General features: G+C 36.6%; 1 protein-coding gene across 1 annotated transcript in view; it reads left to right on the forward strand.

The window, feature by feature from the left end:
• gogo (thrombospondin-1 like protein golden goal) overlaps positions 1 to 12,596 on the forward strand; it is a 1,102,148-nt gene that overhangs the window by 311,726 nt on the left and 777,826 nt on the right. Inside the window, exon 2 of the mRNA XM_081752697.1 lies at positions 12,040 to 12,107. The gene's annotated coding sequence lies outside the window, so the exon portion shown is untranslated. The remainder of the gene's footprint in view (positions 1 to 12,039; positions 12,108 to 12,596) is intronic.

Below are 12,596 nucleotides of genomic sequence, written 5' to 3' on the forward strand. Positions count from 1 at the left end.
ATTAAGATAAAATTAAGTTATAAATTTATTGCATAAATTCTAGATTATATTAAGAAAAAATAAGCCATAAAGTTATTGCATAAATTCTAGATTATATTAAGAAAAATTAAGTTATAAAGTTATTGCATAAATTCTATATTATATTAAGAAAAATAAGCCATAAAGTTATTGCATAAATTCTAGATTATATTAAGAAAAATTAAGTCATAAAATTATTGCATAAATTAACGAAAAAGGACAAGGAAAATTTTGAGACGAGAAAACCCTTATTTCTCGTCTCTTAGTCAAACACCACTAGTGATCTCCCTCTGGGCCGCCCCTTAGATCCTTCACTGCAATAATCCCTGCCCTGCTTAAGATACTTCTCTCACTTTAGGAAAGAACTCTATTCAGAACTGTCAATTGCACCAGAATGATAAATTGCCCTGAAATAAAAATACGTTAGGTGGTGAATGATTAATCTGTCCATACATAGAACGTAGGCACGTTGAAGCCATCCGTTTCGCACAAGGTGTTTTCTACATTTTAGGAAAAAAAAAACAAGATCTGTCGAGTTAACTTCTCAAACCTATAAGAAAATAAACAAGAAAACCAAAAAGCGGCAGCAGCCAGGCAGTTTCGGAAGCAGTCAAGTTCTTATAGCTAAGCAAAAGGAAAAGCCATGGTTGTTGGGACGGCAGGCGGTAAATTGCTTTTCTTATCAGCAAAGGTGCAGCTTACGTCAGGGGGTGCCAAACGAACGCCAACACATGCAACGGTTCCCACTCGAGAGACCAAACTGTATCTGCTCTCCATCGATTAGACCTCGGCCAAAGAGGTTCCTTTCCTTTTTTTATTTTTTATTTTTTCGTATTTGTGCTTATCCTGACGTGAGCTCCTTAAGAAAACACTCCGCTCAAGATGGAAAATGTTGCAATAAAACTCCGATAACTCACACGTATGTATTTGAGTTTATATCTACAAGGCGTTCCTAATAATTCTCGTATACAAGGGTATACTATAAAAATTATTAATTTTTTTTTTCAGTTTAATGTCGCACGACTATGCTCCTAGGCAGGCCGGTAGCCAACCCCAAAATGGAAGGGGGGAAAGCGGCTGAAGTTAGGGGGGGCGATCCAACCATATTATAGTTCATCACCATATTATACATTATTTGCAGGCCTACCGTGGAAATTTTAGGGGGCCAGCAAAAATTTAGGGGGGGCGCCGTCCCCTAGACCTCCACTCGATACGGGCCTGCTCCTAGGCTAAGGGGGACGGTACTGATGATAGTGAAAGAAATTGTGAAACGAAGAAATTGAAGGAGAAACGAAAGATACTCGAAATGAAATGAAATGAAATATTTCAGTTTTATGTCCCACGATTATGCCGACTAGGCTAAAGGAGACGATGATGATGAGAAGAAATGATTAAAGTGGGAGGAAACGGGAGAACCCCGAGTAAACTCACGAACACGGTGTTGGTCCACCACAGCGCTCACCTGGTGAGAGTTGGAATCAGAGAAGTCTACCATTGAGCCCCGCAGCCCCTATTAGACCTCTAAACCATGCTATGCATAATTCTAGAAATCCGTATAGAATGGCTGTGACTGTCTGTCTGTAAGTAGGTATCAAAGCGAAAACGTTAAGAGACACCTGAAATGTTTCATTCTTCAAATGAATGGAAATGAAATTTTAGTTTTACATGCCACATTCATAACCATTAGTCTAAAGCAGATGAATGATTAATGCAAGTGAATTATTTTGAAAGTGGAATGAGAATGTGGGAGGAAAGGGGTGGAGTTGATTTTAGTTTAGCGTTCCGTTCAGAAGCAAGGCTATATGAGACGGGACCTACTGGTTAACGTGGAATCCGAACCACATGAGCTCCCACCGGGAATCGACCCCCGGTCTCCCACGCCAAAGACACGTACGCTAACCGCTTAGCCACGACGGAGCTCGTGGGAGGAAAAGGGAGATCCTCCAGAAGTAAACATGGACACGATTATGTGTACCACAAACACAATTACATATGAATCGAACCAGTATATGTAGTTTGGGACACTCAGAATCTAAAACCCTAATAAGTATTTTTTTTTTTTTACTTCTAGTAGCTCTAGATACTAAGCACAGATTACATTTACATTTATTTTAGGAAATGTATTTTGTGCAGATAGTTGGCATTTCCTTTATTATTTATGGAAATGTTTATTTAAACAAAATTAAGTTTGACGTTTGAGTTGTTTTCACGTCCTTAGCAACCGAAATTATTAAGGATAGACCTAGTAATAACGTGGTGGGCTCCCAACAACGAGCGGGACTTGAAACAAGTACAGTCAGTGATGAATAGGCCGTCAAGCAAGTTCAATTCTCATAGCGTAGGGTTTTCTCCATACACTATCTCGCCTGCCAGAGAGTTGTTTATAGAACCAACGCTACCACTTCCACGTATGGTAAAATTAATTTCACTTTACTACTCATCGAAAATGTTTAATATCAAACAATTAATTTCTTTTATAGAAATTTCTGATATTATAATATGTCCTTTGTTACTTATTGAAATGTTTAATATCATAACATTTTCGTTTATTACTAATTGAAATGTAAAATATAATAGAATTCTCTTATTACTTTCGGAAATTTTTAGTATCACAATGTTCTTGTTACTTATGGAAATGTTGGATTTTATCAAATTCATTTCTCTTATTACTTTTGGAAATTTTACATATTACAATGCTTTTGTTTGTTACTTATTGAAATGCTTTAATATCATAAAATTAATTTCTCTTATTACTTGTAGAAATTTTTAATATTATAACGTTTTCCTTTGTTACTTATGGAAGTGTTTAAAATCATGAAATACATTTCTCTTTCATTTGTCTTATTACTTAAGAAAATTTTAAATATAATAAGGTTTTCCTTTGTTACTTATGTAAATGTAATCATAAAGTTCATTTTTCTTATTACTTATGGAAATTTTAAATATCATAATGTTTTCCTTTGACACTTATGGAAATGTTTAATATCATAAATTCATTTCTTTCATTACGCATGGAATTTTTTTTATTACTATAACGTTTTCGTGTGTTTCTTATGGATATCATAACATTCATATTTTCTTTATTTTAGAAAGGCTGAATGAATGGTCTCATATATTCTGCATATTCGTGTATGTGCTTGCATATACGGTAGGAAGCCGAATACTATCGCAGCTACGTGCCTGTTGATGTTCATTTGTAAATCATATGTAATTCCGATGTTCAGCAACGTGACAAGCCATCTGCTGATAATTTTCGAATCTACATATGGATGCTGTATGTACGTAATTATGTAACAAGCTTGTTGAGCCAATGTTCCGTGAAATGAACATATCGTACACTAATGATGATTAGGTTGGTGATATTCTCATGACACACATGAAGTTATCATAACATTAACTCCACGAAAATTCGTTAATAACCAGAAGAGGGCATTATCGCTAAACTTCATTCAATATCACGCCACTAATTTGCCCCCTCATCTTCGCAACATAGGGTATATATATATATATATATATATATATATATATATATATATATATATATATATATAGTTATGTAGAGAGAGAGAGAGAGAGAGAGAGAGATGTTGCTTTTAAGAATCAACATAAGTGGTTCTTTTAAATAAAATATTGAAGCAGATTATTCACTTTGCAACTTTAATGAAATTTTCAAGCAAAAGAAATTTATTAATAACATAGTGCATTCAAAATAAACAAGTCCTCTAAACAAACTCGTAGAAAAGAATGCATTCAAAATTAACAAGTCCTCAAAACAAACTCGTAGAAAAGAATGCACTCGAAATTAACAAGTCCTCAAAACAAACTCGTAGAAAAGTATATATCTAACTAAGAAATTACAAACTTTTAAATAGTTACAAATCAACATCAAAAGTCTTATTTGCTGAATACTAACAGTTCCTTTCTGAATTTCAGTAATAATAATAAGTTGCTTCTAATTCCATTAAATATAAAAGTTTCAGGTTACCAGAATCTTTATATTATTAGGACGATCAAACACAACATAATAGTAATGACAAATGCTTCCGTCGGAAATTTTACAATCTAATTCCTGTCAAGAAGGTGTTGTATAATTCTCACTTCAATATTCAAAGCACTATTTTGTAGTTCATTCTATCAAACTATGAATTTTATACGGTAATAATTTCAAAGTTAACTCTGATAAACAATAACTCATATCCAATAATAATCCAAAGGAAGAACTTCACTCAAAAATCTTACTTCACTTCAATGGTAACTTTAACTGGACCATCTTTCACTTTTGAAACAAGCACCGTTTCCTTTACAAGAAGGTTCGTAGGCCTACCTTCTCGTAGGTCATTTATAGACATCTACCCGTTATAAATTTTCAGCGTTAGTAGTAAATACTTTTAAAAAGTCAAATAAATAAATAAATAAAAATAAAAATAAACACTGTACACTATCATGTTACAGTATATACGTACTACTGACACCCGGTGTCTGTTATGCCTAGGATTTCGAATCTCAAGAACGAAAATAACTATCGACGTTCTTCAAATTCACAATCATTACTCTTGATCATTACCCAACGTAGTGACCCTCTTATCAGTGACACTTCTCGGGATTTAGTACGAGGAGTTTCAGGTGTAATTCAAAAATGAAAAGAACTATCAAATATCAATTCGGATTTGGAATCAATACGCACTATTTGCTCGGATGTTGTGAATCTCATAATCTGTTTCTCAACGGCGTCACCTAATCTGCTTCAAAGCATTCAATTTTAAAGCGAGAATGAGGACAGCTGTTGACAAATGATCTACAGATTTGAAATTAATAACGTCAATTTGTTCGTTTCAATCTCATGATGTGTATTTCAGTGTCACCTCTCGAAATCTACTACCGGGAACTTTAATTAAAAGCGGATTTTGAGTTCGAAATCAGTATTCTCTATTTATTTGTATGTTTTCAATGATATGGTCGGTCTTTTGACTAGATTCAAGTGTATCTCGATATCAGAAAGAGCTCCCGAAAACGATCTCAGTTTTAGAATAAATACCTTCCATTTAATTAAACATTCTCAGAACATCTCAGCGGTTCTACCTGTACTCAATATATTCCTTCTGCCCTGGCCTCTGAGGTCTTCCGATCTAAGCCATATCGATCGCTATGGAACATAGTGAGGCTGTTACCTCATCTAGCGTTACACCTTAGACGTAACGTTTCCACGACTGGTTATCTACTAAAACTGCTGCTTGTGTTCACAGCACATTATATTGAAGTACGTACTGTATATTTTGAGCATCCTGTATATCATATTCAGTTTGACTTTCTGTCGCTATTTTGGTGTTACTACATTCCATCATTGAATTCTTCTTGTGGCAACTTCGGATCACATTCATAAATTCTTACAATATATTTTAAAATGTAGGTATTTTCAATAGTGTACAGACATAAAAGTTCTTCCCTGAGGGACCCTGAAACTAAATTAGATTTGAAATAAGCTTTCCTTCATCATACAAGGTTTGCAATAATTCAGAATATGGAACCCATATAGTACACTGATGGAAAAAATGTAGATGGCATACTTAAAAAGATAGGTTACATGCGTAATTCCTGTAGTTTTTGGACTTAACGTACAGCAGACGTATAACTGAAAACACATGTTTTATAATACTTTCTGTATAAGTGTTCCATCTATCCGTACTTTCAGTATGAAACAATGTAGGCGGTCAGAATCTCACATACAAATGGACGTATATAATATATAGCTGACGAAGGTAACATAAGTATATGTATGTGATATACGGAAAACTGTTAGATGTCAGACATCCTGCAACGGCATGATGTAACATCTAAGGGCAGTGCCTATGTAGCATACGGATAACGTATGCTCCGTACTGATTTCTATAGTAAGCAAGAGGATACCGTTGTCCGGAGAACGGACATTTCTCTGTGTACAGCATCTCCATGGGATATTCTTTGTATATCCCACAGTTCCCATACTTGTCCTGGAGCATTCAGGCTCGCAATAGAAACTTGAAGGATAATGACAATATACTCTCACGCTCGTAGTAGAAACTTTAAGGATAATGGAAATATCCAGTGAAACTTGTAATAGAAACTTTAAAGATAATGGAAATATCCACTCAGTCTTGTAGTAAAAATTTTAAGAATAATGGAAATATCCAGTGAAACTTGTAATAGAAACTTTAAAGATAATGGAAATATCCACTCAGTCTTGTAGTAAAAATTTTAAGAATAATGGAAATATCCACTCACACTCGTAGTAGAAACTTGAAGAGCAATAGAAATACCCACTCATACTTATAATAGAAACTATAAGGATAATGGAAACATCCACTCACGCTAGTAGTAGTCGCAGTACAAACGTCAAGGATAATGGAAATATTGAGCCAGACTCGTAGTAGAAACTTTACGGATAATGGAAATATCCACTCATTCTTGAAGTACGAACTTTAAGGATAATGGAAACATCCACTCAAACTCGTAGTAGCAACATTACGAATAATGGAAACACTCACTCGTACTTGTAGTAGAAACTTTAAGGATAATAAAAACAACCACTCACTCTTGTAATAGAAACTTGAAGGAAATGGAAATACCCCACTGAGGGGGTTGGGGTTCAGATTCCACGTTTAAGCTTTAGGTTCATATCTCAAATAGCCTTGGTGCTGAAAGGAACGCTAAATTCCGACCCAAGCAAGAAGAAGAAGGATTCCACAGAGATTCAGGAAGTTTATGACTTACGGACTTCAACGAACAGTTAGTTGCCTGAGGAGGCGAAAGGAAATGGCTTCCACGTTCTTTATCAGCAACGAGACTATGTGAAACGTGGTCCTACAGTTTACGATGGAATTCGAACCACCGCAAAGCATTCAAATTTCAAGACTCTTGTACTGGAAATTGAATCAAAGCCATACACATTACCTTCTAGACTAGCCGTGAGGGTGCTTATTTGTCCTGGGCTGCAGTGAATTTATACGAGAATCCTCCAGAAAGAGATGAACGTTTTGGCATGGTTAAATAAAAACAGTAGATATCAGTACAGAACTTTATTTACAAAGCCTTACTCTACTTTTCTATGAAATTGCCATAGTTGTCTATATACCTGTTGTAATGTGGGGCCAGTTTTCCAATGCCGACGTGATACTCATTTGCCGCCAAAGATTTGAGCCAGGCTGTCACTGCTTCATGTAGGGGCGATCGTGAAATTTGTGAAAAACATTTGTGTAATGTGTTGAAAGTGAAAGTCGGTTTTCCTGAATTTTCTTCGGCTTTTTCCTTCAGTTCTTCCGTAACAAGTGATGGCCTCCCACTCTGATCTTCATCATGCACGATGGTCCTTCCTTGATTAAACATATTGAACCATTTCCTCAATGATGGCTCTTTCAATGCACTATCACCATAAACATGTTTTAATTCATGGGCTTCTACAGGGGAGGCAAGAGGAGGCAATTGCTTCTCCCTGGATTTTCGAAAAAGGTTATCATTTATAGGCTTTTCTGGTGACGATAGTATACTTTTAAAATCAACATTCACTAAATGATTAGAGTAACAAAATTTATTCAAATACATCCCCAAGATTTTAATCTAATTCTCTCCCCCATGTGATGTTTCATATTTTTTCAGTAATAATTATATTCAGCCTGATGCTGCATGCAATTTAAGTGTTTTGAATGATGGTATCCGTCAGTTGAGTTCAAAAGATAATTTCGCTCTTTGTTGTTTCTTTTGCTGACGTGGTGCTGATAGCAATGAAGTTTTGTTTTGTTGGGTTTTATTCTAGCAATTGTGTGTGTGTGTCTTGCCCCCCCTTGGAAAATATCCTGCGGCGCCCATGTTTCATTTGCTTATAAATTTCAATAGGCTTAACTTTTCGCGCGTTCAGGAAACAAATGACACTTCGTTCTTCATTTTTGGCTGCACTTTTCATTGGAGTCGCCAGTTTGAATCGCTGCAAAAACAAGTAGTGTGACGGCACTGCATTGAGACTCGGTTCACACTGAGGTGAAGGAATGTCCTAACTGCCGCTCACGCGATCGCAGTGGTAGGGGGTCAGCGCCGCACGCAATGTTCAATCGTTCTTTACTTTCCGGATGGCCCTCGTAAATTAGTCATCACTAACTTACATGTCGTACGCGAATAACTCAGTAACACGTAAGCTGTTTCAATAAAAGATATACTCAGAACTTTGGTATGCTTATGGTAGCATTGTTCCGTAGGTATTACAAGCTTTCGTATGGAGTCCGGTCATTCGAGTGACATCGTTAGCTACGACACTATTCCGTGAGTTGAAAAGAGAATTAGGAAACGCTGTCATAGACTAATATATTCTTTTAACGTTGCGACAAAGTTTCGGTCTTAAAAGGTCTTTTCCACTTGTTGAAAAGTTTCCAGCGTGATGAAGCATTAAAGTATTTCAACACCTGGGGAGTCTGCCTTTCTTATGTCCCTGGACACATGAATTTTAAACTTCAAGTTGGGTTGGAGAAGATAGAAGAGAGGATAGGGAAATGGCGGAAGAAATTCTGTCTCTATCTTCTGCGACCAAAAAAAAAGATCTTGTTTAAAAGTTTGTTTGCATCTCTAGGGAAGGAGTGGCGGACGAATAGGAGCGGCGTGTACCAAGGGAAAACAGCGTCCAACAATATTTCCTCGTTTTGGTCGCCACTCTGCCCATACATATTTCATGGTTTTCCGTGTTTACCTTTGTCTGGTTGCTTGTTTCACATATTCAATTTACACTGTCTGTGGTGTCTTGTGGGTACGCAATTGTGCAGAAAATTTCTCCAGCTTTTTGTTTTGTTTCTGTAGCGCTTTTTTCGATATGATTTCCATTTTGTTAATACTGGCCTCTTTTAAATTTAAAATGTCGATATTTCTTGCTTTAAAAAATTAATGTGTTTAAACACTTTTTTCGAGTCATGTTTGCTCAGATGGGTTTTTACAGCTTCTAACTCTTTTACCCTTCGCAATCCTTTTATACGAGGTAGGATCAGAAACTAACGTTACAAAGTCGATATTTCTGGAGTTTCGTCTGTTATAGAACAATGAGGAGTTTGCGGTAATTGTAATACATGGAGTTGGCAACTGTGCAGAGTTTCAGTCACTTGACAGCAACCTTGCTAATCTCTTTCCAGCCTTAGAAAAAAGTAGATGTAAACAAACCCACCTGACTAACAGTGGGTCGATGACCAGTGATTGGTTCTTGGTCTCACTGGACTAGTATCCTACCGCAATATAATCCCTACTAAAATAATAATTTCAAATAAACATATCTGTATTTATCCTGCATTTTGTGATAAGAAACGCAATAGGGTCTATATATGATATTTAACAACAGATGCAGCTTTATTTCAACCTCGCCAGTACTTTGACATATAGTATTTACTGCGCATGCGTACGAGTTCTCGCGCCAACCCCGCTCATTTGAAATTATAGAGTACAGAATTTTATGGTGACGATGATTGAGAATAATCCATTTTCGTCTCGTGTTATGAAACACAAAAGAGGACAACAGGAACAGAGGCAATCTCGTTTATATAAGGATTTAAGAATATACATATTTCCAACACAGCAGTAGTCAGTATCAGTGCGTTAATTATCTACCAACCAACCGTATCCTTATACTGTAGAAATAATGCACCAGCAGTAAGCTAGCAGACGATCTTGCTGTTCAAGTCTCTCGCTGCCGAAGCACGTGTGAGCCGCGGAGTAATACATTTCGCTTTGTTTACGGCTACTTTGGTCTAAGGCTGGAAAGACTTTAGTTATAGGTAAACACATACGGCGAGTCGTTTGGAAAACTGATTTCGCGAAGAAGTCCGGCCAATTATTCGATTTCTGTGGGTGAAATATGTAACCGCGGCTGAAAGTCATCGGCAGCAGGTAGAGGTTTCAACGCGCGCCCGCATATAGCCCAGAAGACCACCACCCTGTTGAAGCAGTTTCGCTGGGACATCATCGACCACCCTCCTCACAGCAAGCGAGTTTCATCTGTTCTCGCACTTGAAGAAGCACCTCGGAGGTCATCGCTTCGTTTCAAACGAGTACGTGAAACACTTCATGACAGCGTGGCTGAACACGCAAGGACTGGATTTTTACCAGAAGGGAATCTTCAAGCTCATCCCACGATGCGACAAGTGCCTCAACGGATATGGAGACAGGCTCGTATCCACGGGGGACTAGGGTGGGCCAGCCCCCTTACTAAATTTTCACTGCCCCCCCCCCATAAAATTTTCACGGTAGGCTTGCAAATGAACTATAATATGATGATGAACTATAATGTGGTTGGGTCGGCCCCCCCATAACTTCTACCGTGTCCCCGTAACTTCTACCGGCCCCCCTACATTTTCGGGCTGGCTACGGGCCTGTATGGAGACTATGTCGAAAAACAATCTAATGTATGTACTATCTGTTGGCTGTGTTGGTTGTTTGAAATAATATACATACATGTCACTGCAGGCTTTGTAACCTTACTTTATGATCAACCCTCGTATTTACTGAACTGGCCTTAATTAATTTTCCAAATTACAGCGTTTTGTATATAATGAAAGGTTTTCAAAGTTAAAACCTAATACATTATTGGCATTTATTGAAACAGAGGTAAAAATCATAGTTTAAAGATTAACTACTTGATGTGGTAACACAAAATCAAACAACTAACACTCGACATTGAACGAAATCAACCGCATAAAGCATGTCGAGCTAGACATCGGACTGTTATGAGCAAAATTAAATGTTGAGTCACACTCTCCAAAGGACTGAAAAAGGTGAAAATAAGCGCACCTATCTAGAGAAGGCAAAGAAAAAAAAAAAGTTTCTTAAATTTACTAGGGGTGATGAATGGAATTCTAAGGTAGTTCGATGATAATCGCTAAATAATGGCTTACTTTTTTTTTATAAACTGTTTTTGCTGCGTTAAACCTTCAGTGCTTCAAAGTCCAAAATTAGTAACGTAAATTTAACCTCTGCCTTCAATATGCTAATTTAAAAAAAAAAAAAAATGTTGCACAATTAGACCCTAACTAGGACGGTTGACCCTGTCAGTGTTACTTTAGGGGCAAAAAAAAAAAAGCGTCTTCTCTATTCAAAACCGCTTACATTTTTCGCACACAACAAAAAATTAGTGGTGGGCACAAAAACCGGTTTTCAGCTTTTAAAAAACTGAAACCGGTTTTTAAAAATGTTCAAAAAACCGGTTTCGGTCTTCTTAAAACCGGTTCGGTTTTTAATACCAAAACCGGTTCGGTTTTCACCGAAACCGCTTTGATTTTTCATCAGATCCGGTTTCGGTTTTTCAAAACCGGTTCCGTTTTTTCCCAAAAATTTGTTCTATTTCTGACCAGAATAGTTTTTCTTTGTTCTCCGGAAACCGAATCCGTTTCCACAGAAATAGTTTTGTGTTTTCCAAAACTTTTCACCGAAACCAGTTTCGGTGAAAACCGAACCGGTTTTGAAGAAAACCGAAACCGGTTTCGGTGAAAAACCGAACAGGCTTTGGAGAAAACCGAAATGTCAGTTTTTCGGGTTTCGGTTTTTGTAGAAACCGGTTAGCTTAGGGTTAAGGGAGTTTCAACCCATTCTGTTAAAATTAATAGAGTGTAATTTCTTGTCTCTGCGTAAGGATACCAACTGGATGCCTGCAACCATGTTCAGAATACAAATGCTTATTACTCTCCCACAATTCAACCATGCGGTAACCTTGTGTGAAGTAGTTCCCTCCGCTTGCTAAATAGTTAAATGTTTATAACCGCTTATAAAGAAAAATATACACAACTTCCGCTCTCCTTACACATTATCAAGCACACAAACGAACAAATTATCCATTTCTTCCCGGTAAACTTTCAAAAATTTTCTAGAAACAGACCAACTTTGGAAGTTAATCCACAACTTCTTTTGTGTGTGTGGCTGTGTGATTGAAAGAGTCTAAAAATTATAGTTACAGTTGTGTTTTAGTTATAACAATATAGCAATACTGTACATCATTATAAAGTACTGCACATTATTTTTTCTCTACAGGTGGTGCGTTGTTAGTGTTTACACTTTGAGTCCCAATGATACTGGAAGAGTTCTTGTTTCGTCTCAAGGTAAGTTAAGGAGTTTTAAAATAGATTATTTTTTGTGTACAAACAAGATAAGTAAACTTAAATAAGTTGGCTTTTTCTCAAAAATGTACTATAATATTTAATTTCTGACAAACTCTTTAATGGGATACAGTCCTATAAATTTCCAATTTTGGAGGCTTTTGAGTATAAGACTGGCAGTAATGCTTTTGAATAAGGTTTGTTTTCTAATTGATTAATTTTGTGCTTTAATAGCAGAAAATATGTGAGGTGTATACATTTTTTCTCCTTCAAGATGTGTTGTTGCAAGCTCAATAGCACTGGGTTTATGTAAACACCCCCAACATAATTAAATTTCCCTTCCGGCCAAGAGTGAAATTATGTAAAAAAAAAAAAAAAAAACTCCAATCTAATATACATGGGCTATTTGAAGTTTCAAGGTTCTATGCTATGGCACATCGAAGGCGGACTCATGGTTAGTGGGATTTGTAAACCCTTCCATTTAGATTTTCA

This window comes from Thermobia domestica, chromosome 3 (assembly GCF_964235325.1).
Source record: "Thermobia domestica chromosome 3, izTheDome1.hap1.1, whole genome shotgun sequence".
Lineage (NCBI taxonomy): Eukaryota > Metazoa > Arthropoda > Insecta > Zygentoma > Lepismatidae > Thermobia > Thermobia domestica.